The 17,722-nt window shown below is 35.4% G+C and overlaps 1 protein-coding gene across 1 annotated transcript in view; it reads right to left on the bottom strand.

The window, feature by feature from the left end:
- Nucleotides 1-17,722, bottom strand: part of mbl (muscleblind) — a 498,372-nt gene that overhangs the window by 297,496 nt on the left and 183,154 nt on the right. The window contains exon 4 of the mRNA XM_036375621.2: nucleotides 15,946-16,001. The gene's annotated coding sequence lies outside the window, so the exon portion shown is untranslated. The remainder of the gene's footprint in view (nucleotides 1-15,945; nucleotides 16,002-17,722) is intronic.

Here is a 17,722-nt window from a genome sequence, read left to right on the forward strand (position 1 = left end):
TTTGCTAGTAAAAAAATATTTGGTTGCCTTTTAAGTTGAGAGATAATAGTACTCTTGAATAATTGATACAAAATAGGCACCACTGCTACCCTTGCGGCAAATACGCCTACCCAGCCTCATTTTATTATCTACTCATACCAATATTCATTTAAAAAAAATTTATGTAACAAAGTCGATTTCTATTAATATGTGTGTGTGCAAATCGGTCGGTCAGGACTTTTGACCATCGCAGTTTGAGACTTCAACCAAATTGAATAATATATATTTTATTTTTTTCCGGAAACCATAACTTCGAAGATCAAGCAATATGAAAATAGATGAAAATTTCTATTAAAAATCGGCCAAAAGCTGGTAAGTGTCTAGCCTTAGATACGGTGAATTATCATACCATTAATTAGAGAAGCTTCGAGCGTTGTTTTCATTAACGGAAGACGACCGATCCAACTGCATATTTCAAACGGCTTCACTTGCGAACCAAAGCTCAGCTTGCCTGAGCTCTTCCTCAAAGGGCAGTGAACGAAGCATATTTTCCATTAATTGTTGGCAACTAAAAGCCATTTATAACCTGCAATTCGCGCCAACTCGTTTACTGTCGCCTCAGGTGATTTATCTAGCGAGCTTCTGGTCTTCAGGCTGCCAGTCCTTGACTATCAACTCTTTCAATTCACGTCGAACTCTGACTAACCGCCACGCTTTGCATACATTGTTGCGTGACAACAAAGAACGCGCAGCATCAGAAGACAACTTTTGTTTTTGTTGAGAACCGGTTTTAGACGGTCACCAGACGATGGCAACGCAATCGCATGCAGTTCTAAATATTAGACTATAAATGTGGCTAGTTTGTTTGAATGTGTTCTTCTGTGTCAGCTAGCCGCAAGCCAACCAACGCATTCGTGTTACCAACGCCGCTTATGTGACTGCATTACGTTTTAGCATGCAGCTTCCCTTCCCCCTTCTGTCCCTTACTGCGATCGCGCTAAGCCCGTTACCCGTTTGAGCCGGCATGCTCGATCGTTAAGAATATGTTAAGTTTTTATTGCTCATTTAGACACAAGTATATGGTAGACGAGTGTGTTTACTGGTACATTTAGATGATTGTTATTGTTGTTTGGATTTTATCTGCTTTTAGAGTCAATTCTTTCCTTTTATTATTTCTTGTATTTATGGCTGTTGTTTTCTTGGTTATTTTTCGCATTTTTCTGCAGCTTTTTTGCATAAACTTAACATATAACTGTTGTTTTTTTGTTCTTGTTGTTTTGTTTGACGACAATTTTGTTGCGGCTGCGGTTTGGACTACGGCGCATGTTTCGTCGCTTGCAGTTTCTTATAATCGTCAGTGGTAGCGTGTCACCAGAGACTTGTATTTTTGCTCATATGTATGTATGTTTGTGTGTTTCTTCTGCACTTTGTATATATTAAGTAGGTTTTTGTGAAAGTGATCGTTGGTCTACGCTAAGCTCCTCAGCGACTTCGAGCAGCAAATACGGTTTATATAGTAGCATACGGCAAATTGATCGAAGCGTGGACTGGATTAATAAATATTTTTTTAAATTTTTAAAATGACAAAAAAAAATTAAAATAAAGCTCACATTTTAGACTATTACAATATTTTTAAAATTAAAAAAAAAAAAAAATGAATGAACAAAAATTTTTTTCCAGCTTGCCTAAATTTACTATTTTTATATACTATATTTCGAAATGTATTTTTTTTAACTCAATAATTTACCGCAAGGCTTATCTTTAGTTCTTTTGTTTTCTCCGTTTTACTTTTTATCGATAGGTGGCATCTCTGTTGCAGGATATATGTATTTTAAGCTCATTATTTTTACCTTTTTCGATAGGTGACAACTCCTTTCTGAAATTTACTTACTTTAAATTCAATACTTTACTGTAGGATTTTTATTTAGTTTTCTCAGCTTTACTGTTATCGATAGGCGGCAACTCAGTTACAGAAATTTATTTATTTTAAACTTAATATTTTACCGTAGGGTTTTTTAAATGCTTTAGAATTGGATGAAATCTTTTGAAATTTTGCTCTATTTGCACTTTTTTCGCATAGACGCAAACTCGATTACAAAATTTGCCAAAATTAAAAACTTCCAGTAAACCTTTCGAAAATTATTATTATTAAATACGAAAAAATTAAAAACCTTCTGAGTATCTTTCGAGAATATTTTTATTTTTAAATATTTTATTTTTCAGCTTACCTTTAGAAAAGCTTTCTGAAACGTGCTATGTTTACTAAATATTTATTTAGTATTAATGTATCGCCTGAAATAGCTGGCCACTCTATCTAAAATATAGACTAAAATATAGTCTGCCTTCAAATCTCGGGAATCGGTTGATACTCTCAAATTAATATTATATTTTAAAAATCTTTTCCTTAATGTTTTGCTTCAGCTTTAAATTGAACTAGTATTTACCGTTATTACTTATGGGTAATAAAAACTTATTCACATAGAAAGTTCTATCAAATTTGGCCCACATATTTCTGGGAATCGGTAATATATGTTATAAAACAGAATAGAGTGGTGTTCGAAACAAACAATTTAAATTAAGGTTTATTTCGCAATTTTTTTTTGTTTTAAAATATTAATTAACTTAATAAGTTATTTTTATTATCAAATGGCAACTTCATAAAATATACTTTCAATATTAAAGCATCACTTTTCATAAATATATGATATACAAATATTAAAGTTTGGTTTAAATTATGAGGTATTTATTGTCCCCCCCTTCAAAACTATGTGGCAACTCTGCGTACTACAATTTTTATTATTTAGTATTTATTGTATTTAACTCAGATATTTTTATTAAAATATGAATTAAATTAATAGTTAGTAACATTTTTTTCAGGTGGCAACTTCATAAAATATATTTTTGTGGTAAAAATATATATTTTATAAGTTGTAATGTAAAAATATATCAGTTTAGTTTTTTTTTATCGCACGATACAAATACTTATGCAAGAATATGTGGCAACCTCTTTACCGCGTAATTTGTATTACAAAATATTTACTCGAAATTGCCGACAAAAATATATTTTTATATTACGACGATGAATTAAACTATTAACTAATTAAGTTATATTTATTACAGATGGCAACCCATGTAACCCCATAATGTGTTTTATTATTAATAGAAATTGTTTAACTGTGACAACTTTGTCATAAAAAAAACTTTTCCCCACTCATTTTATAACTGACTATGCCTTCAAAATGAATTAAAATTTGAGAACAAATGGTAAGCCGCGAAGACACCGTTGTTTCTAAGCATTTATTTCCTTGAATTGGTGGTTATACGCGATTTTAGACACAGTTTTGTTGCCATCCAGTTTCCACAGATATCTTATTAGTTTCTGTTAATTGTTTAAACAATCTAATTAGTTCATTTAATTTAATTTACTTTATATCTTTGCTTTCGGTCGCATTCGTTAGTTAATTTTGTTTTTGCGAGCAATCTACCTTTTTGTTTTGGCCTTCGACAAGCCAACTCTACTGGGTGGTTCGGACAACTGAAATTAACCTGTTTCCACTTCCTTTGTTGCTTTGAGCGTAAACGGTGCTTACTAATATATTTTTAATTTTTTTTCTAGAGTAAAAAATTAGCTTTATTTGCTTGGTTTATTACTGTTATACCACTTTTAGTGCAATGATTGCACAATTAGCAGCAATAAATCTTTGCAGTAAAAGTAAAACCTATTTAATATTATTAAATTTGAATGCAGTCACTTATTGTAAGTCAGAGAGGAAAATTATCTTTGTTTTTTAATTTGACAAAATTTTTACCATATATGAAGGAGATTCCAGTACACACACCATTTTCAGGAATTTCAGGAATTAGCACCGCTATCTGCGTGTTTATATTTGCAACTCGAACATAGAATATTTATTCGACGGAAATTTTGCCGAAAAAAACAAAATTGTCACTGTCATGGTCAGAATGCCAATCAGCTATTGGTTGGTTGGTTTTACTGTTGTCTAGAAGCCATATTTTCAGATCTAATTATCATTCGTAGGCTCATTTTTATTATATCTCATTTGTCATACTAAGGTTAACTTGCTTGGTTATCTCGAATATTCAAATTTAATTTTTATATAGAAGTTTAGTAAGTAACAGAGGGTGACTTCGCACAAAATTACAGAATAGATAAGGAAAACTTCTATTTTAGCTAGGAAATATTCAAGAAAACTCAAAGAGTTGAAGTAATTTTCCACATAGAGGTCTTTTCATACGAATACATATGTAAAGCTTCGACATTCTATTAGATCGACTCCTTTCTTCGGCGTTACGAATTCAGAAATCACAATTTGCCATTTGCCAAGCACCTGTGTTATATTTTAAACATCTACTATTACATTCTTTTTTTATATCTTGAACAGGGAGTTTGCCACGAAATTTGTAACACCCAGAAAGAAACGTCGAAGATAATATATACAATAAATGATCAGTGTGATGAGCTGAGTCGATTTAGCTACATATGTCCGTCTGTCCATCCGTCTGTACATATGCGAGCTCGTCAGTTTTTGAGATGCCGTGCTTAAATTTTTTCACCCTTTTTTTGCCCCCCAAAAACTGGTTATTTCTCAGAATCGCCGATATCGGTACACTGTAGGATATAGCTGCCGTACAAACTGACAGATCAAAATTAAGATAAAGATATTTTTTACTATTTTATGTTATAAAAAATGCACCTGTTTTTTGTTGTTTCAATATTGAAGAATAGGAGTGCCCTTTTTCATGATTTTTCGGTGAATTGGTAGAAAAGTTCAGATGTTTCTCTGCTTAGACAACCCTCTCGATGTCTAACTCGAAATAAATTAATAAGTGGATTGTAAAGTCAAATAATTTTCGCGCCATTTTTGAAAGTTCCGTAATTGTGGATTTGGTTTAAAACAAGTTTTTGGCATTCACCAAATTACTACTACTCTATTTATAATGATGATTAGATTGAAGTTATTGACAGTGGTTGGACTTGTTTAAAAACCCTTTTTGGAAATATATAGCTTGTAGATCTGTATATTCATTTAAGTAGAGTGTTTTTTAAATCAAAGTCTATGGTAGATTATTAATCTCTCGTTTACTTTTTCGAAGTCGTGCTCAGATTAACCAAGGCGACAGTTTCAGCGGATTTAAGGTATTTTATAAGGCGTACTGAAAACGAGATACTGTGTTGTGATACTTCTTTTTATAAGTTCTTCCAGATTATTTAAACGCACTATTAGTCGTGTTATAGAAAAGAAATTTCGTCATCTACTTATTGGAACTTGGATTCAGGATCGGATCAGTCTTAAAACTACCGTTACGTTGAAAAAGTGCTCCCACCAAATATTACAGATGCTTCGGTCGAACTTCAATAGTCCAATATTTTTCTAACTTCATGGTTATGATTTGCGACAGTGTTGGAAGTTTGAACTAAACCTGTATTCTCCTAAATGTTTTGCATCTGAATCACATTTTTTCAACAAAACAAGTATTTTGACACATCTGCACTATGACTATATATCTAGTAAGTATATTCTATTATTTTGAAATTGTAATACGGTTGTTTAATCAATTTATTTTATTATCATATGCTAAACTAACTTCAGCTAACGGTAAATTTTCATATTTGCATATTTGCCGAATTTTTATTGAATTGCCACAGCATTTAATGACACCTTTTAATAAAGCTAACGAGTCTTTATTGTCTCTGCATGAGATTTATTGAAATTACTCCACAGTTATATAACTGTAGTTGTATAACAACACAAGCACACATTGGTTATAAATACAAGAACACATGCATATGCATTTATGCCGTAGTATATTTATTTCGATTGTACAATATATTGATTGCCACATCATGACTTTGGCAAATTGAGTTTTGAATGAGCGCATTAACAGTTTTTAATTACCATAAAATTAATGTCTAACACACCAGTTACGAAATATTTAAGTATGTTAATGAACAAACAGTTTTGCTAGCAATAAATTCGTGCATGTCAATATTATTGAGATCAATATTATGCACTTGTGGCGCAATTAACACGATTATTTGGGTTATTTAATATTTGCTTAGTATAAACTATGACTTGGATTGGTAATTTTAACGTTGAATTTTGTCATTGTTAAAATACCTTTGTGAGCAGTTGCATTGTTTTGATAAAAAATTATTTTTGTGTTGCAAACCAGGTCTTTTCTCACAAATTTTTTCATCGCGGCTGCAATAATATTCAGAGTTGATTGTTTTAGCTTTCTGTAGATAATCAATCAACAAAATTCCTTTTGCATCCCAAAAAACTGATGCCATAACCTTCTTTGCTGATCGTTCTGACTTCACCTGCTTTGGAGCTGAATAATCAGCTACAAAATGAACTTTGCTAAACGCAAGCAGTTGAGTAGATCTCGTACGTTTTAGCCTAGGTCAGAAGCATCTCGCAGTCGCACAGGCGCGGGTCGTCGACCAACGCACATAATCACTGTGTAGGAAAATCTAAGATAGCGCTCAATTTAGAAGGTGAAAGGTAGTAGTTACACGACTATTACTCGGTTTTCAAGTCTTAGTTATGTCCAAACCTAAACTAATTTAAGGCTATCTGGAAAGAGTTATCCTGTGAGTCAAGCGAGTGCTAAGCAGTTGTAATGCAAAATGTTTGGTTTCGATAGCTTAGACCAAAATTTTCTTGGTATAAATGTGGATTATTCGTCCTGTCTTATATTTATTAATACTAGTATGAGTTCCAATATTATATCGAATTTTCTGTTCGACGGTCGTCTGGAAAAGGAATAGTCTTATTAAGCGCTTGAATACCTTTTAAATAAGTCGCTTATATCACTACAAAAAAAGAGTGAGTGGTGCCTTGCCTGCAGTTACTAATGTTAATAAAATTAATTATAAAATTAGGTTGGTAGACTACTACTACTATCCACATAATATGAACGCCTGTCAGAATTTATAAATTTTTCAACTTGAATTAAAGTCGTAACTAACTTTCAATACTCCTTACTCTAGGTACTTTCAATAACGCACAAATTAAATATAGTTTAATCTTGAACCCACGCTCGCGTTAAAAAATATAGTTAAAATAAAAGCGCTATATTCGATTTATTGACATAATTGAAAATGTGGGTTTGTATGCTCTTGTATACCTGTTCCATACTGGTAATCGCCTACCCACTTTAAAAAAATTCACTATCAAACCTATCCCATCGCCCAATTGCCAATTGAGCCAGTCAAACTGGTACGAAAAAAAGAAGAAAAAACTAGAAACAAGCAGCAAAGTAATTAAAAATGTTTTGCAAATATCAAGCGCTTTAAGTCGCAGCAGCAGGCAGACGTAACCACTTATCACATGGCGAGTCGCGAACAACCGGCTTTTTGCAAAACTTCACGATCATCGGAGATGCCAATAAATATTGCATGAGCACGCGCTCTGATTCTTACGCACTCGCGCTAAGAGAACGTCTGTCGCATCAGCGCTCTGAGTTGGTCTAGTTTGGACTTTTTTCGCGCTCATCTGTTAACTTACAAGATCTGATGCATATTTCGTCAGTAAATATTTTTTTTTTTAGCACGACACCATTCAGCGCGGGCCTCTTCTGCACTTTCAGCTTTCTTGTCTTTTCAAAAATGTGATCGCCGATTGTCAAATCGACTCTTCTTCGCTTAAGAGCATTTCTTTTCGAACATGTCTACTTCACATTTACTGCCATCTTCCTTATATGATTTCATCTGACTGTCCGCCTGTTTTCTCCACTATCTGTCTTGTTTCTTCAAGAGCAGTCTCCACATGCTGCAGACACCGATCAGCCATCAGCACGCGGCTGTCGATCTGTCATTTACATATATGTATAAGGTATGTGTCTTCTATATATGTGTATAGTTGAAATGCTGGTGAACCAGTTTGCTGCGCAGTCCTCAGCTTCGTTTTCAACGCGAGCAGCATTTTTTACCTTCAGTGCACAGTGTCTGTCGCCATGAGCCACGTTTAGGTGTGCTTACCTTTGTTGTTTATTTTTACTTTATTCTTGCCGGTCTTAGGCTGGTTATTCCAGTTGAATGCTTTGTTATTCTTTTGCAGACAGACTACACGTTTTGTTTTTGTTATTCGTTTGCTTTATACGGTATTTCTTGTTGTCTTTTGAGTTATGCTTTTGTGGTCATTCTTGCTTTGCTTTTACCGTATCTGAGATACATATATATAATACATATATTATATAAAGATTTATAGAGTTTTAGTTGCTAACAGCATTTAGTTAACTTTCTTATAAGCCAGTCTCCATTATAAGCGCCGACGGCAGATAAAATCAAGCTGGTGTGTAAATCTCATTAATCTTATTGAAAGCAGTGTGAGCAACAAGCGCTCAGCTTCTGCTCCCTCTCATTTCACTTTGAAGAGAGTACAAATATATTAAGCCGTTTAATACTTCTCAACAGTTGCTCAAAGCAAACTGTTCTCACTTTACCATATGATAATAAAATTTTATGCGGATAGCGCTCAATTTGAGTGAGTTATTTTAATGTGATGTTTATTAATCAGGGATGATTAGGGAAGAGATTGTTAACTCATTTGGTGTTACCGGTATAATTTTGCAGCAATAAATGTTGTTGGAAGTTGTTGTTAATGTTAAGTGTGGTGTATAATTTTGTGGTGAGTATTTCACCTAACTTAGTGTGTTATCTAGCGAGGATGGTAGAATTTTATTACCGCTGACGATTGAAAAATGTTTAAAAACTGTAACCAAAAATCCAGTTAAAAAAATTTGAAATTAGAATCTTTTTGGATTAGCAATAATAATTTATTTTTCTTGAACTCGATAGTTCAGAATTTAGGTTATAACGTATTACTGCAAATATTTCTTATTTTGAGTTTGTCAGAGGCATCTATGACAGCCAAATTTAAGATCAAATATCTATTGCTACTATTGCTGTCGTTTATATTCCAGAAGAATCATAACCGATATGAGTTCAGTATTTTTATGGATGCTTTTGATTAAGAAAGCTAAGAGATCATTTGTCATATATAGTCGAGGTAATTCTGATTAAGTAAAACTGGGATCGCATTTCTAAACAGTAGAACATGAGGGTCGCCATATATATACTAGGAAGAAATTCAAAGAAGTTGTGTATGATCTCCTTTTTTTATCCAATATTTAATACCATCTTACCCTGTCACTCCTTATGGGTTTCCTGCGTAGAATCACAACTAAATCTACAAATATGAATGACCATTTATAACGGGTTGTCCAAGTAGAGGTACTTTTTCCAATAGCATTTTTTTGACAGATCATGCGCAGGTTGTGTCAATCTGTTATGCTATTTTTCTTCAGTATTTTTCGGCATTTTATCGCGGAAAGACTTACGCCTGAACAACGTTTATAATTTGTTTAACTTTATTACAAAAATTCACGTTCTGCAAAGAATGTGTTTCGCGCGCTTCGCTCAACTTATGGTTAATTTCATCGGCCTACTGAGCGGAGTATGATCAACACCATCACTCATCTTGAGACCCAGTGTTCATTATTGGATAATATTCGATCGAAAAGACGAAACCCAGCACGCAGTGAAGAAAATATAGCGGCCGTAGCTGAGAGCGTACACGAAGAGCGTGGAAAGTCGAGTCGGTGCCGTTCGCAGCAACTCGGACTGACGTATGGAATGACTTGGCGCATTTTACGTCGAGATCTTAAATTGAAAGCGTACAAAATACAGCTTGTGTAAGAACTGAAGCCAATCGCTTCGCTCTATGGGCTCTTAAAAAATTCCAAGAAGATCCAACATTTTCGAGCCAAATTTTTTTCAGCGATGAGGCGCATTTCTGGCTCAATGGGTATATAAACAAGCAAAAGTCTATGTGGACAATCCTGTTTCTGTTCAGGCCTTGGAACAAAACATCACCCGTGTCATTCGCTAGTTACCAGTCGAAATGCTCGAACGAGGCATCGACAATTGGACTCAATGGATGGACCATCTGAGACGTAGTTGCAGACCATATTTGATAGAGATAATCTTCAAAAAATGTATGACAAAGAATGTTGCTTCGAATGATAATAAAAATTCCTCATTAAATTTGAATTTTCTGTGTTTTTTTTTTTTTTAAAGTAGGGAATGGATTACCCTTTGTTACATTCATCAACCAGGAATGGAATTCAGCCACAAATTTTGCAGCTCTCTACAAGCGTTAGGTAGGGAATAATCGGTTCTGTATTACCAAAGTTCAAATCAGATATTCATCATCGACGAGCTCCGAATGGAAGTTGACCATATGCTGGTATAAACTTTAGTGTGTGCTTTGAAAATATTACTAAGATGAACGCGCTAAGAAAATTTTAGGTATCAGTGTAATTTTAGGGTACTTACTAAGTAGGTAAATTCTTTTGAAAGGCATGTCTCGAAGTCATTTTTCCGCTAGCTTTCGTTGGTAACTTCTCTATTAACTGTAATATATAGCTTTAAAATAACTTAGCTCAGATTACTCCGAAAAATTTCAGATTTTTAGCATACATTTAGGCTAAAAACGTAATATGTTTTTATAACGTACATTTAGGCGGGCAAATTCTTTAAGCTGCTAAGCGTACCGTCCGATATTAATTCATATATGACAAATCAAATTTACATCTAGGCATTGTGACATGTAAAATATATGCGATACATTAAGGCACACATGTATATATGTATATTTAAGAAAAGCTTAGAAAGTCGTCGGTGAAAATGTTGAATTTTTTTCGTCGTCGCGCCGAGCGTATGAGTAACAGCTATTGCACTAATTAAAAAGCACGACAAAGGATGCAACTATTAAAATGCGAAGGCACACACATACACAAACGCATAAAACTGAAAGCCCAACAATTAATGCGTGCGTGTGTGTGCGTTTCGCTTGCGGAAGTGGTGAGCAACAAAATCATTATAAAAGCCAATGTCAACGGCTACAATTGCATATGTCAACACAGGAGGCGCCACGCCACTGTGCACCGCACCAACACAATACACCGCACAACATAACACGGTGCACTTCAAAGCATTTTGTATGGCTGCTCAACCATTTTGCACGGCCTGGCTGCCAGACAGTCCACCGACCAGTCAGTTGGCCACAAACTAACCTTCAACGCGTCAACTAAACACTCAAAGCTTGCCAAAAGTAAAAAAAAACTAAATCAACAACACAGTTAACATAAAAAATATAAAGAATTGTAAAATTGTTGCCACAAAATGAAACAAGAAAACGAAAAGCATAGAATGAAGCCAAAAATCCGACAAATGTTAGCAAAATATTGCGACATCGTGATGGAGAAATTTTAAATGGTTAGCTGTGAAGGTATTAGGTGGCTGTAGGGGAGTATATGCGACATGTATACGCTGCGGTAAACTGAGGTACAGTGGGTTATTTAAGGTTTGCGGAAGGGTTCGTCCATATGAGAGAGTATGTCTATTGTATAGGAGACCGTACATTAACTGAACTTTAATTTTGACACATATGAACTCGAACCTTCTCTATCTTACAATATGGTGTAAGTGTTCATAATTCTGTTGGAATTACTCTTCGAAATATATTTCAAAACCCTGCTTGCAATCTAAAATTGTATATCGAGCTAATTTGTCCAGGTTTAGCCACAAAATACCTTTATCTGTATTACATCGGAACTATCACTTTTTCTTTTCCTGTTGCTGCCTGGCAGATATTCCCTGTAGGGGAACCTACAAGTTCACTCAGTCGAGCTATCATCGAACTAATTTTCCTATCTCAAGGTGTCTGCGCAAGGATCTCTCTAGAATCTCTGGGAAACTCGAGCTCTTCGTTTGACTCAATGTACACCCAGGAGTGATTGGAGGTGTTGATGGCTCCACTGTGAATGGCGGTCAGTGCATGACTGAAGTTTGTTGCGTTCGTAGTCTTGTCGGTGTACTGTTCGATGTCGTCAACGTAATCGAGGCAAGACCTCTTGATGTTCTAAGAAGGCTGCTTCGTTTCTTTTGCGGTTTCCGAGAAAAACATCGCAGCAGAAACTACTTAGTGAGAAGTTCATTATGTTCATTGATCGGAAGCATGGATACATCCTGTAATTGTTCGGCGTGCAGTATTCTGACACGTCTGAAGCTTCTTCATCTGCGTTTCACTACATCCAGACCTTTAGAAAGATCAAAATTTTAATTCGAACGACACCCAAATTTCAGAGAAAACTATCTGGAGATCTCATTCGATATGCATGTGGTGGGAAACCCTTAAGAAAATCAAAATGCCAAATTCCTCTTTCTTAAATGCAGCTTCAGATTAGTGTCATATATATATTTTGTGTCAGTGTGAGTATATTCTAATACTAAGTTAGGTTAGGAATTACACCTTATATGTCGATAATTTCTAGAACTAATTATAATTATTTTTTCTACTTTAGAAAGTTCGTCTAAATTGCCAAAGGTTTTATGTGGGACAATTTAGAAATAAGTATTGTGGTGAATCTACATCGTCTGTTTCTTATTAACTAACCGGATCATATGAAATCCCATTGGAAAATTACTAGCTAAAACCTGGCTACTAGAGAAATGATGATCTTGATAAGCGCAATAGGTCTGTGAATCTTTTTCGATCTACTGATGTCGATAAATATCTTACTCTCTCAAAAGGCACTTCGAAAATTTTTGATATCTAGACACACTGTGATAGATCAGAAACTCCTCCTATACTGCTGAATGCTCACGTACATAAATTTATATGCACATGTGACCAAATACTGTAGGCGCATATGTAAATAAATACCAACCAGTGGGTTTACTTTTGAGTGCGGCAACTCCATCAGTCGAGCGTGAATGTCAGTAAGTCCTCAGTTTTGTCAGCAGCGAAAATATTCTGTATCAGAATCAGCAACAACAACTTCAATCTATCAACAACCATGCATACATGCATAACCACATAAAATAAAAATAATAAAATAACAACAAAAAAGCAATGTAAATAGAAAATACATGGCTATACGCCTGAAAGGCGGCAGCGGTTGCAAAAAACGCGTTTTTCCAACGCTACCTCATGTGTTTACCTGCTTGTGCGCATTAAATGCCGACGAACTCTTCAAAATTTCATAACTTGACTTAACGCGACGCTTTCGCTCGACTTTCCTTGTGCCACCCGCGCGGCTGCAAGCGCGTTTTGAAAGCACGCGGCCAAAACAACAACAAATGACCGACTCCGCTGCTCAACTCTTCTGGACAAACTGTCGTGTGTGTGCGTTGTTGCAGTTTCTTCTTTCTTTTCGTTGTTTTTGTCTGCGGTTACGGGAAAACTTTAGTATAACGTCCCACGCTTTGGGGGATAAAATGGGTATGGGCGGATAGAGGAGATCCTCCAGATCAAGAATATATATAGATATAGCCGCGGGAAACTTATAGTTTTCGAGATATTTGGGTTTAAAGTTCAAAATGTCGACTATTTAAAGTACGCATTTTTCCCATTTCGAATGAGTTATACACTTATATTTTCCACTTTTATATCCACTAACACTTCACTAATTCGTTTGTACACATTTATTTTACATTATATAGTGCAAAAATAGTTTAATTCAATAATTAGATTATTGTTAAATTCTATTAATTCTGACAATAACAAAAGGGTTGCAAAATTTCAAATAACCAGTGTTACCTTATCGACATCTTTTGTAATTGAACTGAAAGAAATTAAAACAGATAATACCCCAAATACAGGTATCTAAAACCTAGAGAAATAAACTATTACAAAGCATTGATGTTAAGTATTATGTTATACCCTCTATGACAATATTACTTTTTTCTTGTAGAACTTCTTTTTGCGTTGGCGGCCTTCGGCCGCGCTTCAAAAAAATAACCTTGGTCGGTCCAACACCGGGGTGTATCAAAATATTTTTCGCGCAGAACTTCGTTTTGCGTTGGCGGCCTTCGGCCGCGCTTCAAAAAAATAACCCTGGTCGATCGAACACCTGAGTGTATCAAGGTTTTTTTGCGCAGAACTCCTTTTTGCGTTGGCGGCCTTCGGCCGCGCTTCAAAAAAATAACCCTGGTCGGTCCAACACCGGGGTGTACCAAGGTTTTTTTGCGCAGAACTCCTTTTTGCGTTGGCGGCCTTCGGCCGCGCTTCAAAAAAATAACCCTGGTCGATCCAACACCGGGGTGTATCAAGGTTTTTTTGCGCAGAACTTATTTTTGCGTTGGCGGCCTTCGGCCGCGCTTCAAAAAAAAATAACTCTGGTCGAGAGTGTACCAAAGTTTTTACGCGCAGAAATTCTTTTTGCGTTGTTTCCTGTATCTAGGATACAATCTCTCTGTTAATTTTATTTTTCTTCGTTTGCAAAATATATTAGTATGGCAACACTGATGTTTTGACATTCACAACCATTTTGTATTGTCAAAATTAATAAAATTAAAGAATGATTTAAATATTGAAATAAAGCTATTTTTGCAGGATCTAATATAAAAAAATTTCTAAAAACGAATTAGTCAAGTGTTAGTGGATATAAAAGTGAAAAATATAAGTGTATAATTCATTTTAACTCGCAAAAATACGTACTTTAAATAGTTGAAATTTTCAACTTTAAACGTAAATATCTCGAAAACTATAAGTTTCCCGCGGCTATATCTATATATATTCTTGATCTGGAGGATCTCCTCTATCCGCCCATACCCGTTTTATCCCCGAAAGCGTGGGACGTTATTCTAAAGCCGACCCGCGGTTACTTTGTTGTTTTTGTGGGCAGATTTTCGTCGTTTGTTGGAATTTTTGTGTGTACTTTGCTACAGCTACGCGCCGCAGACTGACCGCGTTTCGTACGACTCGACTTTGTTTACTGTTTGCAGGAGTTGTTGTTATTTTTGTTTTTGTTGTTGAGGTTGCTGTTGCTGTTGCTGTTGCTGTTGCGCGCCGCGACCTTTACACAAACAACATGCAACATGCTGTTGACCATCGCTTTGCTGCCCCCCCTTGGAATGATATGCTGGCTGGCCGTCGATTCTGTCGCATATTCGTTCATCATATTTCAGCGGCGCTCACTCACAGGCCGGTCCCTCACTTTTTTCGAGTTCGTGTCACGCTTTTGTTATTGTTTGCTTGCCGTTCGCTGGTAGTGTTTTTACTTTTACTATTATTTTGTGTTGTTTTTGTTGTTGCTGAAAGCCGTAAGCGATTTTTCGGCGTCCGCCATAAATACACAAATCCACCCACACTCGATTATATGCACACCCTCGCACACATGCACACACACCTACAAACATGCGGCAAGCTATTCATTTTGCATGAATGGTTTGTTTGCTTTGTTGCTGTCGTTATTGTTATTGTTTTTGTTGTTGTGGTTTGTTCTTTGGTTATGGTAATCGAATTTCAAATTATTGCTTGCGGCTCTCGCGACATCTACTCTGTGACCGTTGTCGCTGTCGAACTTTTTCTACCCGCCTATTTGAACGCGTTTCGTTCGCTTTCCTTTGGAAATGTGAAACTTTTTCAAAACGTTTTTGTTTTGCTTTGTAGCTTGTTGACAATTTATCAGCTATTTTTAGTATGGCATAACAAAGTGTGCCCTACCGATCTTTATTTATAAGAGGAAACAAAATGGATTGAATAGGAAATTTCTTTATGGGCATAAGACAGAAATAGCTAAGAGACAAAGTTTATGAGAAAGATGGGTCAATGTCAAGAAAGTCAAACACTTTAAGAAATTAGACAATATATAAATATTGTCTTCCGTCTGGATCAAAAAATTTTTGTTTTTCATATCTGATACAAAAGATTATAATAACGTAACAAATTCAATAAGTGCTTCATATATATCAGAAAATGTACTTAGAAGCCTAAATCGTGCCTCAGTTTTTCTATCGAATAGTTTCACTTCGAATAATCGAAAAGTAGAACCGTAAATATAGTGGTCATTATATTACATTCAAGATTTGCCTTTTCTTCGGCTCTTCCAGCCTGAAGCAATAAATTAATTTATAACATTTAAATCACTTACATGTGTAGCAGCAAAGTTCCAGAATTCAACTCTTTCACTTTGAGATGAGATCAGTGCTGCAAAGAGAAAAAAAAGTGTGGTTGAAACTCATGTTCACAGATTGGAATTGTGGCCTACAAACTATTATATGGCATAATTAGAGTTACTCACGTATAATTTATAAACTATACGGGTCTGATGAAAACAGTGCATTGGCTGCGAGTTTATTACACTTTCGATTTCAATTAAAGTTGTTTACGGTTAATTATAAATAAATCGAGAATTTACAAGAACACAATAGACCAAAGAACGCAATGCTTACCACTATTTATAATCTTTAACCAAAATCAGACGCGCTCAAATGGTAGGAGTCCACCTGTCCAGGGTGAAAATTTAGAAAACTTACCCTATTAATATATCTTAGCTTTGGAATTGATGCATTATGACTCTCTGTCAAGTAGTAGTCGAAGAGAGAAAACTCTTTGACTAAGTGAACTCTCAATCAGAGCAGCTATATCAAAAGAGTTCATTGGACAAAAAACACACAGTTCTAATGGTGATGGATATGAAACTGTACAAATTGAGTTTAGGATGAGAAAGAATTTTATGTGGGTTGGAGAATCAATTTTTATCATATATCTACTCAAATTGATATGAGTTCGAGTGACTGATATAAAGGCTCGTATTTTTGAGGGAGCTTTCATTTCAATTATAGACAACGCTTTCCTAGAAGCTAAAAGATCGGCAATACTTTTCATTAGGGAACCTTGAGAAAACAGATACTTGCGAAAAGTAAGAGAGATTTTGTATTTGATCCACTGACATTTCAAAAGAGGAATCTAATTGAATGAGTTCAACCAAAAATATTTTCGTAATTAAACTGCAATAGTAATTATTGTGCATGCAAGTGTCACACACTCGCAGACGGACATGAGTAAATGGAATGCCTCGTCAGCGATGACACTTAGTTATAAACAAACTCACATACACACATACAAACTTAGATGTATTGCATTCAAGTTAAGACTTTTCATAGTTCTGTCAGCAAATGCTTCGCAGTCTCTTTCTCACGACAAATGCAATTGTAGTGAAATAAATAAGTTTATGTATGCATAACTGTTGGTGTGAGCAAATAAAAATATATATTTTACTGTGTAGTATGTTGTCGCTGTTGTTGTAGCTATTCTGCTACTGTCAGTTCATTCTCGTTTGCCGCTTTTGCGCTGATTGCCTTCACGACACTATGTAAAAATAGAGGAAGCACAACAAAAGAAGCGAGTAAGGACGCTACCGGCCGCGTGGAACCGAATTGGAACCTTCAGCTACTCTGCCAGAGGACTTTGACATTGAGCTGTTCTGGACGAGCTTAGCGGTAAAAGAGAAAGTCTATCTATCGGAGTGGAAATATATATCAATACTTTTCGTCCTACATATCTTAGCTATCCAAAGAAATGCGGTACTCAGAATGAGTCCAAATAGCACAATTCGTATAATATGAGAGCATCGACTTTTTTGGTCCGGATAGCTAGCAAGAAAAAGTGACGCATGACTAAACGAAGAGACCAACTTTATAAAAAAAAAAGGACTTGAATGGATAAATGGACTCGAAAGATGGCAGAAGTTTCAGTAAATTAATAAAGGAGTAGACCGACATGGCTGGAGGGATGGATGAACCGTCGACGCATTGTCGATTACAAACAGAGCTATAGGCTATCAAGGAATGCCTGTTGATAAATGGAGAATGTTTGTTGATAAATGGGCGGATGAGTGGATGAGCATGAAGATGCATAAACGGATG

This window comes from Bactrocera oleae, chromosome 4 (genome assembly GCF_042242935.1).
Source record: "Bactrocera oleae isolate idBacOlea1 chromosome 4, idBacOlea1, whole genome shotgun sequence".
Classification (NCBI taxonomy): Eukaryota; Metazoa; Arthropoda; class Insecta; order Diptera; family Tephritidae; genus Bactrocera; species Bactrocera oleae.